This window comes from Oncorhynchus nerka, linkage group LG9a (genome assembly GCF_034236695.1).
Source record: "Oncorhynchus nerka isolate Pitt River linkage group LG9a, Oner_Uvic_2.0, whole genome shotgun sequence".
NCBI classification, from domain to species: domain Eukaryota; kingdom Metazoa; phylum Chordata; class Actinopteri; order Salmoniformes; family Salmonidae; genus Oncorhynchus; species Oncorhynchus nerka.
Window position 1 is genome coordinate 2,581,132 of NC_088404.1, and position 16,090 is coordinate 2,597,221.

At 39.6% G+C, this 16,090-nt stretch overlaps 1 protein-coding gene across 2 annotated transcripts in view; it reads right to left on the minus strand.

Moving 5' to 3' along the window:
- saxo4 (stabilizer of axonemal microtubules 4) overlaps positions 1-16,090 on the minus strand; it is a 93,763-nt gene that overhangs the window by 62,006 nt on the left and 15,667 nt on the right. The window lies entirely within an intron of this gene.

The following is a 16,090-nucleotide window of genomic DNA, read 5'->3' on the forward strand; positions in this document are numbered from 1 at the left end:
GATATTAAACCTCCATGTATATCTCACTAGGTCAGGATATTAAACCTCCTCCATGTATATCTCACTAGGTCAGGATATTAAACCTCCTCCATGTATATCTCACTAGGTCAGGATATTAAACCTCCATGTGTATCTCACTAGGCCATGATATTAAACCTCCTCCATGTATATCTCACTAGGTCAGGATATTAAACCTCCTCCATGTATATCTCACTAGGTCAGGATATTAAACCTCCTCCATGTATATCTCACTAGGTCAGGATATTAAACCTCCTCCATGTATATCTCACTAGGTCAGGGTATTAAACCTCCTCCATGTATATCTCACTAGGTCAGGATATTAAACCTCCTCCACTAGGTCAGGATATTACACCTCCTCCACTAGGTCAGGATATTACACCTCCTCCACTAGGTCAGGATATTACACCACCTCCACTAGGTCAGGATATTACACCTCCTCCACTAGGTCAGGATATTACACCTCCTCCACTAGGTCAGGATATTAAACCTCCTCCATGTATATCTCACTAGGTCAGGATATTACACCTCCTCCACTAGGTCAGGATATTACACCACCTCCACTAGGTCAGGATATTACACCTCCTCCACTAGGTCAGGATATTACACCTCCTCCACTAGGTCAGGATATTAAACCTCCTCCACTAGGTCAGGGTTTTAAACCTCCTCCATGTATATCTCACTAGGTCAGGATATTAAACCTCCATGTATATCTCACTAGGTCAGGGTATTAAACCTCCTCCATGTATATCTCACTAGGTCAGGATATTAAACCTCCATGTATATCTCACTAGGTCAGGGTATTAAACCTCCTCCATGTATATCTCACTAGGTCAGGGTATTAAACCTCCTCCATGTATATCTCACTAGGTCAGGATATTAAACCTCCATGTATATCTCACTAGGTCAGGATATTAAACCTCCTCCATGTATATCTCACTAGGTCAGGATATTAAACCTCCTCCATGTATATCTCACTAGGTCAGGATATTAAACCTCCATGTATATCTCACTAGGTCAGGATATTAAACCTCCTCCATGTATATCTCACTAGGTCAGGATATTAAACCTCCTCCATGTATATCTCACTAGGTCAGGATATTAAACCTCCTCCATGTATATCTCACTAGGTCAGGATATTAAACCTCCTCCATGTATCTCTCACTAGGTCAGGATATTAAACCTCCTCCATGTATATCTCACTAGGTCAGGATATTAAACCTCCTCCATGTATATCTCACTAGGTCAGGATATTAAACCTCCATGTATATCTCACTAGGTCAGGATATTAAACCTCCTCCATGTATATCTCACTAGGTCAGGATATTAAACCTCCTCCATGTATATCTCACTAGGTCAGGATATTAAACCTCCTCCATGTATATCTCACTAGGTCAGGATATTAAACCTCCTCCATGTATATCTCACTAGGTCAGGATATTAAACCTCCTCCATGTATATCTCACTAGGTCAGGATATTAAACCTCCATGTATATCTCACTAGGTCAGGGTATTAAACCTCCATGTATATCTCACTAGGTCAGGGTATTAAACCTCCTCCATGTATATATCAGTAGGTCAGGATATTAAACCTCCATGTATATCTCACTAGGTCAGGGTATTAAACCTCCTCCATGTATATCTCACTAGGTCAGGATATTAAACCTCCTCCATGTATATCTCACTAGGTCAGGATATTAAACCTCCATGTATATCTCACTAGGTCAGGGTATTAAACCTCCTCCATGTATATCTCACTAGGTCAGGATATTAAACCTCCTCCATGTATATCTCACTAGGTCAGGATATTAAACCTCCATGTATATCTCACTAGGTCAGGATATTAAACCTCCTCCATGTATATCTCACTAGGTCAGGATATTAAACCTCATCCATGTATATCTCAGTAGGTCAGGATATTAAACCTCCATGTATATCTCACTAGGTCAGGGTATTAAACCTCCTCCATGTATATCTCACTAGGTCAGGATATTAAACCTCCATGTATATCTCACTAGGTCAGGATATTAAACCTCCATGTATATCTCACTAGGTCAGGGTATTAAACCTCCTCCATGTATATCTCACTAGGTCAGGATATTAAACCTCCTCCATGTATATCTCACTAGGTCAGGATATTAAACCTCCTCCATGTATATCTCACTAGGTCAGGATATTACACCTCCTCCATGTATATCTCACTAGGTCAGGGTATTAAACCTCCTCCATGTATATCTCACTAGGTCAGGATATTACACCTCCTCCACTAGGTCAGGATATTACACCTCCTCCATGTATATCTCACTAGGTCAGGATATTACACCTCCTCCATGTATATCTCACTAGGTGAGGATATTACACCTCCTCCACTAGGTCAGGATATTAAACCTCCTCCACTAGGTAAGGATATTACACCTCCTCCATGTATATCTCACTAGGTCAGGATATTACACCTCCTCCACTAGGTCAGGGTATTACACCTCCTCCACTAGGTCAGGATATTAAACCTCCTCCACTAGGTAAGGATATTAAACCTCCTCCATGTATATCTCACTAGGTCAGGATATTAAACCTCCTCCATGTATATCTCACTAGGTCAGGGTATTAAACCTCCTCCATGTATATCTCACTAGGTCAGGATATTAAACCTCCTCCACTAGGTCAGGATATTACACCTCCTCCACTAGGTCAGGATATTACACCTCCTCCACTAGGTCAGGATATTACACCACCTCCACTAGGTCAGGATATTACACCTCCTCCACTAGGTCAGGATATTACACCTCCTCCATGTATATCTCACTAGGTCAGGATATTACACCTCCTCCACTAGGTCAGGGTATTACACCTCCTCCACTAGGTCAGGATATTAAACCTCCTCCATGTATATCTCACTAGGTCAGGATATTACACCTCCTCCACTAGGTCAGGATATTACACCACCTCCACTAGGTCAGGATATTACACCTCCTCCACTAGGTCAGGATATTACACCTCCTCCACTAGGTCAGGATATTAAACCTCCTCCACTAGGTCAGGGTTTTAAACCTCCTCCATGTATATCTCACTAGGTCAGGATATTAAACCTCCTCCATGTATATCTCACTAGGTCAGGATATTAAACCTCCTCCATGTATATCTCACTAGGTCAGGATATTAAACCTCCTCCATGTATATCTCACTAGGTCAGGATATTAAACCTCCTCCATGTATATCTCACTAGGTCAGGATATTAAACCTCCATGTATATCTCACTAGGTCAGGGTATTAAACCTCCTCCATGTATATCTCACTAGGTCAGGATATTACACCTTCTCCATGTATATCTCACTAGGTCAGGATATTAAACCTCCATGTATATCTCACTAGGTCAGGGTATTAAACCTCCTCCATGTATATCTCACTAGGTCAGGATATTAAACCTCCTCCATGTATATCTCACTAGGTCAGGATATTAAACCTCCTCCATGTATATCTCACTAGGTCAGGGTATTAAACCTCCTCCATGTATATCTCACTAGGTCAGGATATTAAACCTCCATGTATATCTCACTAGGTCAGGATATTAAACCTCCTCCATGTATATCTCACTAGGTCAGGATATTAAACCTCCTCCATGTATATCTCACTAGGTCAGGATATTAAACCTCCTCCATGTATATCTCACTAGGTCAGGATATTAAACCTCCATGTATATCTCACTAGGTCAGGATATTAAACCTCCTCCATGTATATCTCACTAGGTCAGGATATTAAACCTCCTCCATGTATATCTCACTAGGTCAGGATATTAAACCTCCTCCATGTATATCTCACTAGGTCAGGATATTAAACCTCCTCCATGTATATCTCACTAGGTCAGGATATTAAACCTCCTCCATGTATATCTCACTAGGTCAGGATATTAAACCTCCTCCATGTATATCTCACTAGGTCAGGATATTAAACCTCCTCCATGTATATCTCACTAGGTCAGGATATTAAACCTCCTCCATGTATATCTCACTAGGTCAGGGTATTAAACCTCCTCCATGTATATCTCACTAGGTCAGGATATTAAACCTCCTCCATGTATATCTCACTAGGTCAGGATATTAAACCTCCTCCATGTATATCTCACTAGGTCAGGATATTAAACCTCCTCCATGTATATCTCACTAGGTCAGGATATTAAACCTCCTCCATGTATATCTCACTAGGTCAGGATATTAAACCTCCATGTATATCTCACTAGGTCAGGATATTAAACCTCCTCCATGTATATCTCACTAGGTCAGGATATTAAACCTCCACCATGTATATCTCACTAGGTCAGGATATTAAACCTCCATGTATATCTCACTAGGTCAGGGTATTAAACCTCCTCCATGTATATCTCACTAGGTCAGGATATTAAACCTCCTCCATGTATATCTCACTAGGTCAGGATATTAAACCTCCTCCATGTATATCTCACTAGGTCAGGATATTAAACCTCCTCCATGTATATCTCACTAGGTCAGGATATTAAACCTCCATGTATATCTCACTAGGCCATGATATTAAACCTCCTCCATGTATATCTCACTAGGTCAGGATATTAAAACTCCTCCATGTATATCTCACTAGGTCAGGATATTAAACCTCCTCCATGTATATCTCACTAGGTCAGGGTATTAAACCTCCTCCATGTATATCTCACTAGGTCAGGATATTAAACCTCCATGTATATCTCACTAGGTCAGGATATTAAACCTCCTCCATGTATATCTCACTAGGTCAGGATATTAAACCTCCTCCATGTATATCTCACTAGGTCAGGATATTAAACCTCCTCCATGTATATCTCACTAGGTCAGGATATTAAACCTCCTCCATGTATATCTCACTAGGTCAGGATATTAAACCTCCTCCATGTATATATCACTAGGTCAGGATATTAAACCTCCTCCATGTATATCTCACTAGGTCAGGATATTAAACCTCCTCCATGTATATCTCACTAGGTCAGGATATTAAACCTCCATGTATATCTCACTAGGTCAGGGTATTAAACCTCCTCCATGTATATCTCACTAGGTCAGGATATTACACCTTCTCCATGTATATCTCACTAGGTCAGGATATTAAACCTCCATGTATATCTCACTAGGTCAGGATATTAAACCTCCTCCATGTATATCTCACTAGGTCAGGATATTAAACCTCCTCCATGTATATCTCACTAGGTCAGGATATTAAACCTCCATGTATATCTCACTAGGCCATTATATTATACCTCCTCCATGTATATCTCACTAGGTCAGGATATTAAACCTCCTCCATGTATATCTCACTAGGTCAGGATATTAAACCTCCTCCATGTATATCTCACTAGGTCAGGGTATTAAACCTCCTCCATGTATATCTCACTAGGTCAGGATATTAAACCTCCATGTATATCTCACTAGGTCAGGATATTAAACCTCCTCCATGTATATCTCACTAGGTCAGGATATTAAACCTCCTCCATGTATATCTCACTAGGTCAGGATATTAAACCTCCTCCATGTATATCTCACTAGGTCAGGATATTAAATCTCCATGTATATCTCACTAGGTCAGGATATTAAACCTCCTCCATGTATATCTCACTAGGTCAGGATATTAAACCTCCTCCATGTATATCTCACTAGGTCAGGATATTAAACCTCCTCCATGTATATCTCACTAGGTCAGGATATTAAACCTCCTCCATGTATATCTCACTAGGTCAGGATATTAAACCTCCTCCATGTATATCTCACTAGGTCAGGATATTAAACCTCCTCCATGTATATCTCACTAGGTCAGGATATTAAACCTCCTCCATGTATATCTCACTAGGTCAGGATATTAAACCTCCTCCATGTATATCTCACTAGGTCAGGATATTAAACCTCCTCCATGTATATCTCACTAGGTCAGGATATTAAACCTCCTCCATGTATATCTCACTAGGTCAGGATATTAAACCTCCTCCATGTATATCTCACTAGGTCAGGGTATTAAACCTCCTCCATGTATATCTCACTAGGTCAGGATATTAAACCTCCTCCATGTATATCTCACTAGGTCAGGATATTAAACCTCCTCCATGTATATCTCACTAGGTCAGGATATTAAACCTCCATGTATATCTCACTAGGTCAGGATATTAAACCTCCATGTATATCTCACTAGGTCAGGATATTAAACCTCCTCCATGTATATCTCACTAGGTCAGGATATTAAACCTCCTCCATGTATATCTCACTAGGTCAGGATATTAAACCTCCTCCATGTATATCTCACTAGGTCAGGATATTAAACCTCCATGTATATCTCACTAGGTCAGGATATTAAACCTCCTCCATGTATATCTCACTAGGTCAGGATATTAAACCTCCTCCATGTATATCTCACTAGGTCAGGATATTAAACCTCCTCCATGTATATCTCACTAGGTCAGGATATTAAACCAGGATATTCCTCCATGTATATCTCACTAGGTCAGGATATTAAACCTCCTCCATGTATATCTCACTAGGTCAGGATATTAAACCTCCTCCATGTATATCTCACTAGGTCAGGATATTAAACCTCCTCCATGTATATCTCACTAGGTCAGGATATTAAACCTCCTCCATGTATATCTCACTAGGATATTAAACCTCAGGGTATTAAACCTCCTCCATGTATATCTCACTAGGTCAGGATATTAAACCTCCTCCATGTATATCTCACTAGGTCAGGATATTAAACCTCCATGTATATCTCACTAGGTCAGGATATTAAACCTCCTCCATGTATATCTCACTAGGTCAGGATATTAAACCTCCTCCATGTATATCTCACTAGGTCAGGATATTAAACCTCCTCCATGTATATCTCACTAGGTCAGGATATTAAACCTCCTCCATGTATATCTCACTAGGTCAGGATATTAAACCTCCTCCATGTATATCTCACTAGGTCAGGATATTAAACCTCCTCCATGTATATCTCACTCAGGTCAGGATATTAAACCTCCTCCATGTATATCTCACTAGGTCAGGATATTAAACCTCCTCCATGTATATCTCACTAGGTCAGGATATTAAACCTCCTCCATGTATATCTCACTAGGTCAGGATATTAAACCTCCTCCATGTATATCTCACTAGGTCAGGATATTAAACCTCCTCCATGTATATCTCACTCCATGTATATCTCACTAGGTCAGGATATTAAACCTCCTCCATGTATATCTCACTAGGTCAGGATATTAAACCTCCTCCATGTATATCTCACTAGGTCAGGATATTAAACCTCCTCCATGTATATCTCACTAGGTCAGGATATTAAACCTCCTCCATGTATATCTCACTAGGTCAGGATATTAAACCTCCTCCATGTATATCTCACTAGGTCAGGATATTAAACCTCCTCCATGTATATCTCACTAGGTCAGGATATTAAACCTCCTCCATGTATATCTCACTAGGTCAGGATATTAAACCTCCTCCATGTATATCTCACTAGGTCAGGATATTAAACCTCCATGTATATCTCACTAGGTCAGGATATTAAACCTCCTCCATGTATATCTCACTAGGTCAGGATATTAAACCTCCTCCATGTATATCTCACTAGGTCAGGATATTAAACCTCCTCCATGTATATCTCACTAGGTCAGGATATTAAACCTCCTCCATGTATATCTCACTAGGTCAGGATTAAACCTCCATGTATATCTCACTAGGTCAGGATATTAAACCTCCATGTATATCTCACTAGGTCAGGATATTAAACCTCTCAGGATATTAAACCTCCATGTATATCTCACTAGGTCAGGATATTAAACCTCCTCCATGTATATCTCACTAGGTCAGGATATTAAACCTCCTCCATGTATATCTCACTAGGTCAGGATATTAAACCTCCTCCATGTATATCTCACTAGGTCAGGATATTAAACCTCCTCCATGTATATCTCACTAGGTCAGGATATTAAACCTCCATGTATATCTCACTAGGTCAGGATATTAAACCTCCTCCATGTATATCTCACTAGGTCAGGGTATTAAACCTCCTCCATGTATATCTCACTAGGTCAGGATATTAAACCTCCTCCATGTATATCTCACTAGGTCAGGATATTAAACCTCCTCCATGTATATCTCACTAGGTCAGGATATTAAACCTCCATGTATATCTCACTAGGTCAGGATATTAAACCTCCTCCATGTATATCTCACTAGGTCAGGATATTAAACCTCCTCCATGTATATCTCACTAGGTCAGGATATTAAACCTCCTCCATGTATATCTCACTAGGTCAGGATATTAAACCTCCTCCATGTATATCTCACTAGGTCAGGATATTAAACCTCCATGTATATCTCACTAGGTCAGGATATTAAACCTCCTCCATGTATATCTCACTAGGTCAGGGATATTAAACCTCCTCCATGTATATCTCACTAGGTCAGGATATTAAACCTCCTCCATGTATATCTCACTAGGTCAGGATATTAAACCTCCTCCATGTATATCTCACTCAGGTCAGGATATTAAACCTCCTCCATGTATATCTCACTAGGTCAGGATATTAAACCTCCATGTATATCTCACTAGGTCAGGATATTAAACCTCCTCCATGTATATCTATATCTAAACCACTCCATGTATATCTCACTAGGTCAGGATATTAAACCTCCTCCATGTATATCTCACTAGGTCAGGATATTAAACCTCCTCCATGTATATCTCACTAGGTCAGGATATTAAACCTCCTCCATGTATATCTCACTAGGTCAGGATATTAAACCTCCTCCATGTATATCTCACTAGGTCAGGATATTAAACCTCCTCCATGTATATCTATATCAGGATATTCACTCCATGTATATCTCACTAGGTCAGGTATTAAACCTCCTCCATGTATATCTCACTAGGTCAGGATATTAAACCTCCTCCATGTATATCTCACTAGGTCAGGATATTAAACCTCCTCCATGTATATCTCACTAGGTCAGGATATTAAATCCTCCATGTATATCTCACTAGGTCAGGATATTAAACCTCCTCCATGTATATCTCACTAGGTCAGGATATTAAACCTCCATGTATATCTCACTAGGTCAGGATATTAAACCTCCTCCATGTATATCTCACTAGGTCAGGATATTAAACCTCCTCCATGTATATCTCACTAGGTCAGGATATTAAACCTCCTCCATGTATATCTCACTAGGTCAGGATATTAAACCTCTCCATGTATATCTCACTAGGTCAGGATATTAAATCCTCCATGTATATCTCACTAGGTCAGGATATTAAACCTCCTCCATGTATATCTCACTAGGTCAGATATTAAACCTCCTCCATGTATATCTCACTAGGTCAGGATATTAAACCTCCTCCATGTATATCTCACTAGGTCAGGATATTAAACCTCCTCCATGTATATCTCACTAGGTCAGGATATTAAACCTCCATGTATATCTCACTAGGTCAGGATATTAAACCTCCTCCATGTATATCTCACTAGGTCAGGATATTAAACCTCCTCCATGTATATCTCACTAGGTCAGGATATTAAACCTCCATGTATATCTCACTAGGTCAGGATATTAAACCTCCTCCATGTATATCTCACTAGGTCAGGATATTAAACCTCCATGTATATCTCACTAGGTCAGGATATTAAACCTCCTCCATGTATATCTCACTAGGTCAGGATATTAAACCTCCTCCATGTATATCTCACTAGGTCAGGATATTAAACCTCCATGTATATCTCACTAGGTCAGGATATTAAACCTCCTCCATGTATATCTCACTAGGTCAGGATATTAAACCTCCTCCATGTATATCTCACTAGGTCAGGATATTAAACCTCCATGTATATCTCACTATGTATTAAACCTCCTCCATGTATATCTCACTAGGTCAGGATATTAAACCTCCATGTATATCTCACTAGGTCAGGATATTAAAACCTCCTCCATGTATATCTCACTAGGTCAGGATATTAAACCTCCTCCATGTATATCTCACTAGGTCAGGATATTAAACCTCCATGTATATCTCCATGTATATCTCACTAGGTCAGGATATTAAACCTCCTCCATGTATATCTCACTAGGTCAGGATATTAAACCTCCATGTATATCTCACTAGGTCAGGATATTAAACCTCCTCCATGTATATCTCACTAGGTCAGGATATTAAACCTCCTCCATGTATATCTCACTAGGTCAGGATATTAAACCTCCTCCATGTATATCTCACTAGGTCAGGATATTAAACCTCCTCCATGTATATCTCACTAGGTCAGGATATTAAACCTCCTCCATGTATATCTCACTAGGTCAGGATATTAAACCTCCTCCATGTATATCTCACTAGGTCAGGATATTCCTCCATGTATATCTCACTAGGTCAGGATATTAAACCTCCTCCATGTATATCTCACTAGGTCAGGATATTAAACCTCCATGTATATCTCACTAGGTCAGGATATTAAACCTCCTCCATGTATATCTCACTAGGTCAGGATATTAAACCTCCTCCATGTATATCTCACTAGGTCAGGATATTAAACCTCCTCCATGTATATCTCACTAGGTCAGGATATTAAACCTCCTCACATGTATATCTCACTAGGTCAGGATATTAAACCTCCTCCATGTATATCTCACTAGGTCAGGATATTAAACCTCCATGTATATCTCACTAGGTCAGGATATTAAACCTCCATGTATATCTCACTAGGTCAGGATATTAAACCTCCTCCATGTATATCTCACTAGGTCAGGATATTAAACCTCCTCCATGTATATCTCACTAGGTCAGGTATTAAACCTCCTCCATGTATATCTCACTAGGTCAGGATATTAAACCTCCTCCATGTATATCTCACTAGGTCAGGATATTAAACCTCCTCCATGTATATCTCACTAGGTCAGGATATTAAACCTCCTCCATGTATATCTCACTAGGTCAGGATATTAAACCTCCTCCATGTATATCTCACTAGGTCAGGATATTAAACCTCCTCCATGTATATCTCACTAGGTCAGGATATTAAACCTCCTCCATGTATATCTCACTAGGTCAGGATATTAAACCTCCATGTATATCTCCATGTATATCTCACTAGGTCAGGATATTAAACCTCCTCCATGTATATCTCACTAGGTCAGGATATTAAACCTCCTCCATGTATATCTCACTAGGTCAGGATATTAAACCTCCTCCATGTATATCTCACTAGGTCAGATATTAAACCTCCTCCATTATATCTCACTAGGTCAGGATATTAAACCTCCATGTATATCTCACTAGGTCAGGATATTAAACCTCCTCCATGTATATCTCACTAGGTCAGGATATTAAACCTCCTCCATGTATATCTCACTAGGTCAGGATATTAAACCTCCTCCATGTATATCTCACTAGGTCAGGATATTAAACCTCCTCCATGTATATCTCACTAGGTCAGGATATTAAACCTCCTCCATGTATATCTCACTAGGTCAGGATATTAAACCTCCATGTATATCTCACTAGGTCAGGATATTAAACCTCCATGTATATCTCACTAGGTCAGGATATTAAACCTCCTCCATGTATATCTCCTAGGTCAGGATATTAAACCTCCATGTATATCTCACTAGGTCAGGATATTAAACCTCCTCCATGTATATCTCACTAGGTCAGGATATTAAACCTCCTCCATGTATAACTAGGTCAGGATATTCCTCCATGTATATCTCACTAGGTCAGGATATTAAACCTCCTCCATGTATATCTCACTAGGTCAGGATATTAAACCTCCTCCATGTATATCTCACTAGGTCAGGATATTAAACCTCCTCCATGTATATCTCACTAGGTCAGGATATTAAACCTCCTCCATGTATATCTCACTAGGTCAGGATATTAAACCTCCTCCATGTATATCTCACTAGGTCAGGATATTAAACCTCCTCCATGTATATCTCACTAGGTCAGGATATTAAACCTCCTCCATGTATATCTCACTAGGTCAGGATATTAAACCTCCTCCATGTATATCTCACTAGGTCAGGATATTAAACCTCCATGTATATCTCACTAGGTCAGGATATTAAACCTCCTCCATGTATATCTCACTAGGTCAGGATATTAAACCTCCTCCATGTATATCTCACTCAGGTATATCTCACTAGGTCAGGATATTAAACCTCCTCCATGTATATCTCACTAGGTCAGGGTATTAAACCTCCTCCATGTATATCTCACTAGGTCAGGATATTAAACCTCCTCCATGTATATCTCACTAGGTCAGGATATTAAACCTCCATGTATATCTCACTAGGTCAGGATATTAAACCTCCTCCATGTATATCTCACTAGGTCAGGATATTAAACCTCCTCCATGTATATCTCACTAGGTCAGGATATTAAACCTCCTCCATGGATATTAAACCTCCTCCATGTATATCTCACTAGGTCAGGATATTAAACCTCCTCCATGTATATCTCACTAGGTCAGGATATTAAACCTCCTCCATGTATATCTCACTAGGTCAGGATATTAAACCTCCATGTATATCTCACTAGGTCAGGATATTAAACCTCCTCCATGTATATCTCACTAGGTCAGGATATTAAACCTCCTATTAATCTCACTAGGTCAGGATATTCCTCCATGTATATCTCACTAGGTCAGGATATTAAACCTCCTCCATGTATATCTCACTAGGTCAGGATATTAAACCTCCTCCATGTATATCTCACTAGGTCAGGATATTAAACCTCCAAGGTCAGGATATTAAACCTCCTCCATGTATATCTCACTAGGTCAGGATATTAAACCTCCTCCATGTATATCTCTAGGTCAGGATATTAAACCTCCTCCATGTATATCTCACTAGGTCAGGATATTAAACCTCCTCCATGTATATCTCACTAGTATATCTCAGGTCAGGATATTAAACCTCCTCCATGTATATCTCACTAGGTCAGGATATTAAACCTCCTCCATGTATATCTCACTAGGTCAGGATATTAAACCTCCTCCATGTATATCTCACTAGGTCAGGATATTAAACCTCCTCCATGTATATCTCACTAGGTCAGGATATTAAACCTCCTCCATGTATATCTCACTAGGTCAGGATATTAAACCTCCTCCATGTATATCTCACTAGGTCAGGATATTAAACCTCCTCCATGTATATCTCACTAGGTCAGGATATTAAACCTCCATGTATATCTCACTAGGTCAGGATATTAAACCTCCTCCATGTATATCTCACTAGGTCAGGATATTAAACCTCCTCCATGTATATCTCACTAGGTCAGGATATTAAACCTCCTCCATGTATATCTCACTAGGTCAGGATATTAAACCTCCTCCATGTATATCTCACTAGGTCAGGATATTAAACCTCCTCCTCCATGTATATCTCACTAGGTCAGGATATTAAACCTCCTCCATGTATATCTCACTAGGTCAGGTATTATCTCCTCCATGTATATCTCACTAGGTCAGGATATTAAACCTCCTCCATGTATATCTCACTAGGTCAGGATATTAAACCTCCTCCATGTATATCTCACTAGGTCAGGATATTAAACCTCCTCCATGTATATCTCACTAGGTCAGGATATTAAACCTCCTCCATGTATATCTCACTAGGTCAGGATATTAAACCTCCTCCATGTATATCTCACTAGGTCAGGATATTAAACCTCCTCCATGTATATCTCACTAGGTCAGGATATTAAACCTCCTCCATGTATATCTCACTAGGTCAGGATATTAAACCTCCTCCATGTATATCTCACTAGGTCAGGATATTAAACCTCCTCCATGTATATCTCACTAGGTCAGGATATTAAACCTCCTCCATGTATATCTCACTAGGTCAGGATATTAAACCCTCCATGTATATCTCACTAGGTCAGGATATTAAACCTCCATGTATATCTCACTAGGTCAGGATATTAAACCTCCATGTATATCTCACTAGGTCAGGATATTAAACCTCCTCCATGTATATCTCTCACTAGGTATATCTCAGGATATTAAACCTCCTCCATGTATATCTCACTAGGTCAGGATATTAAACCTCCTCCATGTATATCTCACTAGGTCAGGATATTAAACCTCCTCCATGTATATCTCACTAGGTCAGGATATTAAACCTCCTCCATGTATATCTCACTAGGTCAGGATATTAAACCTCCATGTATATCTCCAGGTCAGGATATTAAACCTCCATGTATATCTCACTAGGTCAGGATATTAAACCTCCTCCATGTATATCTCACTAGGTCAGGATATTAAACCTCCTCCATGTATATCTCACTAGGTCAGGATATTAAACCTCCTCCATGTATATCTCACTAGGTCAGGATATTAAACCTCCTCCATGTATATCTCACTAGGTCAGGATATTAAACCTCCTCCATGTATATCTCACTAGGTCAGGATATTAAACCTCCTCCATGTATATCTCACTAGGTCAGGATATTAAACCTCCTCCATGTATATCTCACTAGGTCAGGATATTAAACCTCCTCCATGTATATCTCACTAGGTCAGGATATTAAACCTCCATGTATATCTCACAGGTGTATATCTCACTAGGTCAGGATATTAAACCTCCTCCATGTATATCTCACTAGGTCAGGATATTAAACCTCCTCCATGTATATCTCACTAGGTCAGGATATTAAATCCTCCATGTATATCTCACTAGGTCAGGATATTAAACCTCCTCCATGTATATCTCACTCAGGATATTAAACCTCCTCCATGTATATCTCACTAGGTCATATTAAACCTCCTCCATGTATATCTCACTAGGTCAGGATATTAAACCTCCATGTATATCTCACTAGGTCAGGATATTAAACCTCCTCCATGTATATCTCACTAGGTCAGGATATTAAACCTCCTCCATGTATATCTCACTAGGTCAGGATATTAAACCTCCTCCATGTATATCTCACTAGGTCAGGATATTAAACCTCCTCCATGTATATCTCACTAGGTCAGGATATTAAACCTCCTCCATGTATATCTCACTAGGTCAGGATATTAAACCTCCATGTATATCTCACTAGGTCAGGATATTAAACCTCCTCCATGTATATCTCACTAGGTCAGGATATTAAACCTCCATGTATATCTCACTAGGTCAGGATATTAAACCTCCATGTATATCTCACTAGGTCAGGATATTAAACCTCCTCCATGTATATCTCACTAGGTCAGGATATTAAACCTCCTCCATGTATATCTCACTAGGTCAGGATATTAAACCTCCTCCATGTATATCTCACTAGGTCAGGATATTAAACCTCCTCCATGTATATCTCACTAGGTCAGGATATTAAACCTCCTCCATGTATATCTCACTAGGTCAGGGTATTAAACCTCCTCCATGTATATCTCACTAGGTCAGGGTATTAAACCTCCATGTATATCTCACTAGGTCAGGATATTAAACCTCCTCCATGTATATCTCACTAGGTCAGGATATTAAACCTCCTCCATGTATATCTCACTAGGTCAGGATATTAAACCTCCTCCATGTATATCTCACTAGGTCAGGATATTAAACCTCCTCCATGTATATCTCACTAGGTCAGGATATTAAACCTCCTCCATGTATATCTCACTAGGTCAGGATATTAAACCTCCTCCATGTATATCTCACTAGGTCAGGATATTAAACCTCCTCCATGTATATCTCACTAGGTCAGGATATTAAACCTCCTCCATGTATATCTCACTAGGTCAGGATATTAAACCTCCTCCATGTATATCTCACTAGGTCAGGATATTAAACCTCCTCCATGTATATCTCACTAGGTCAGGATATTAAACCTCCTCCATGTATATCTCACTAGGTCAGGATATTAAACCTCCTCCATGTATATCTCACTAGGTCAGGGTATTAAACCTCCTCCATGTATATCTCACTAGGTCAGGATATTAAACCTCCATGTATATCTCACTAGGTCAGGATATTAAACCTCCATGTATATCTCACTAGGTCAGGATATTAAACCTCCTCCATGTATATCTCACTAGGTCAGGATATTAAAC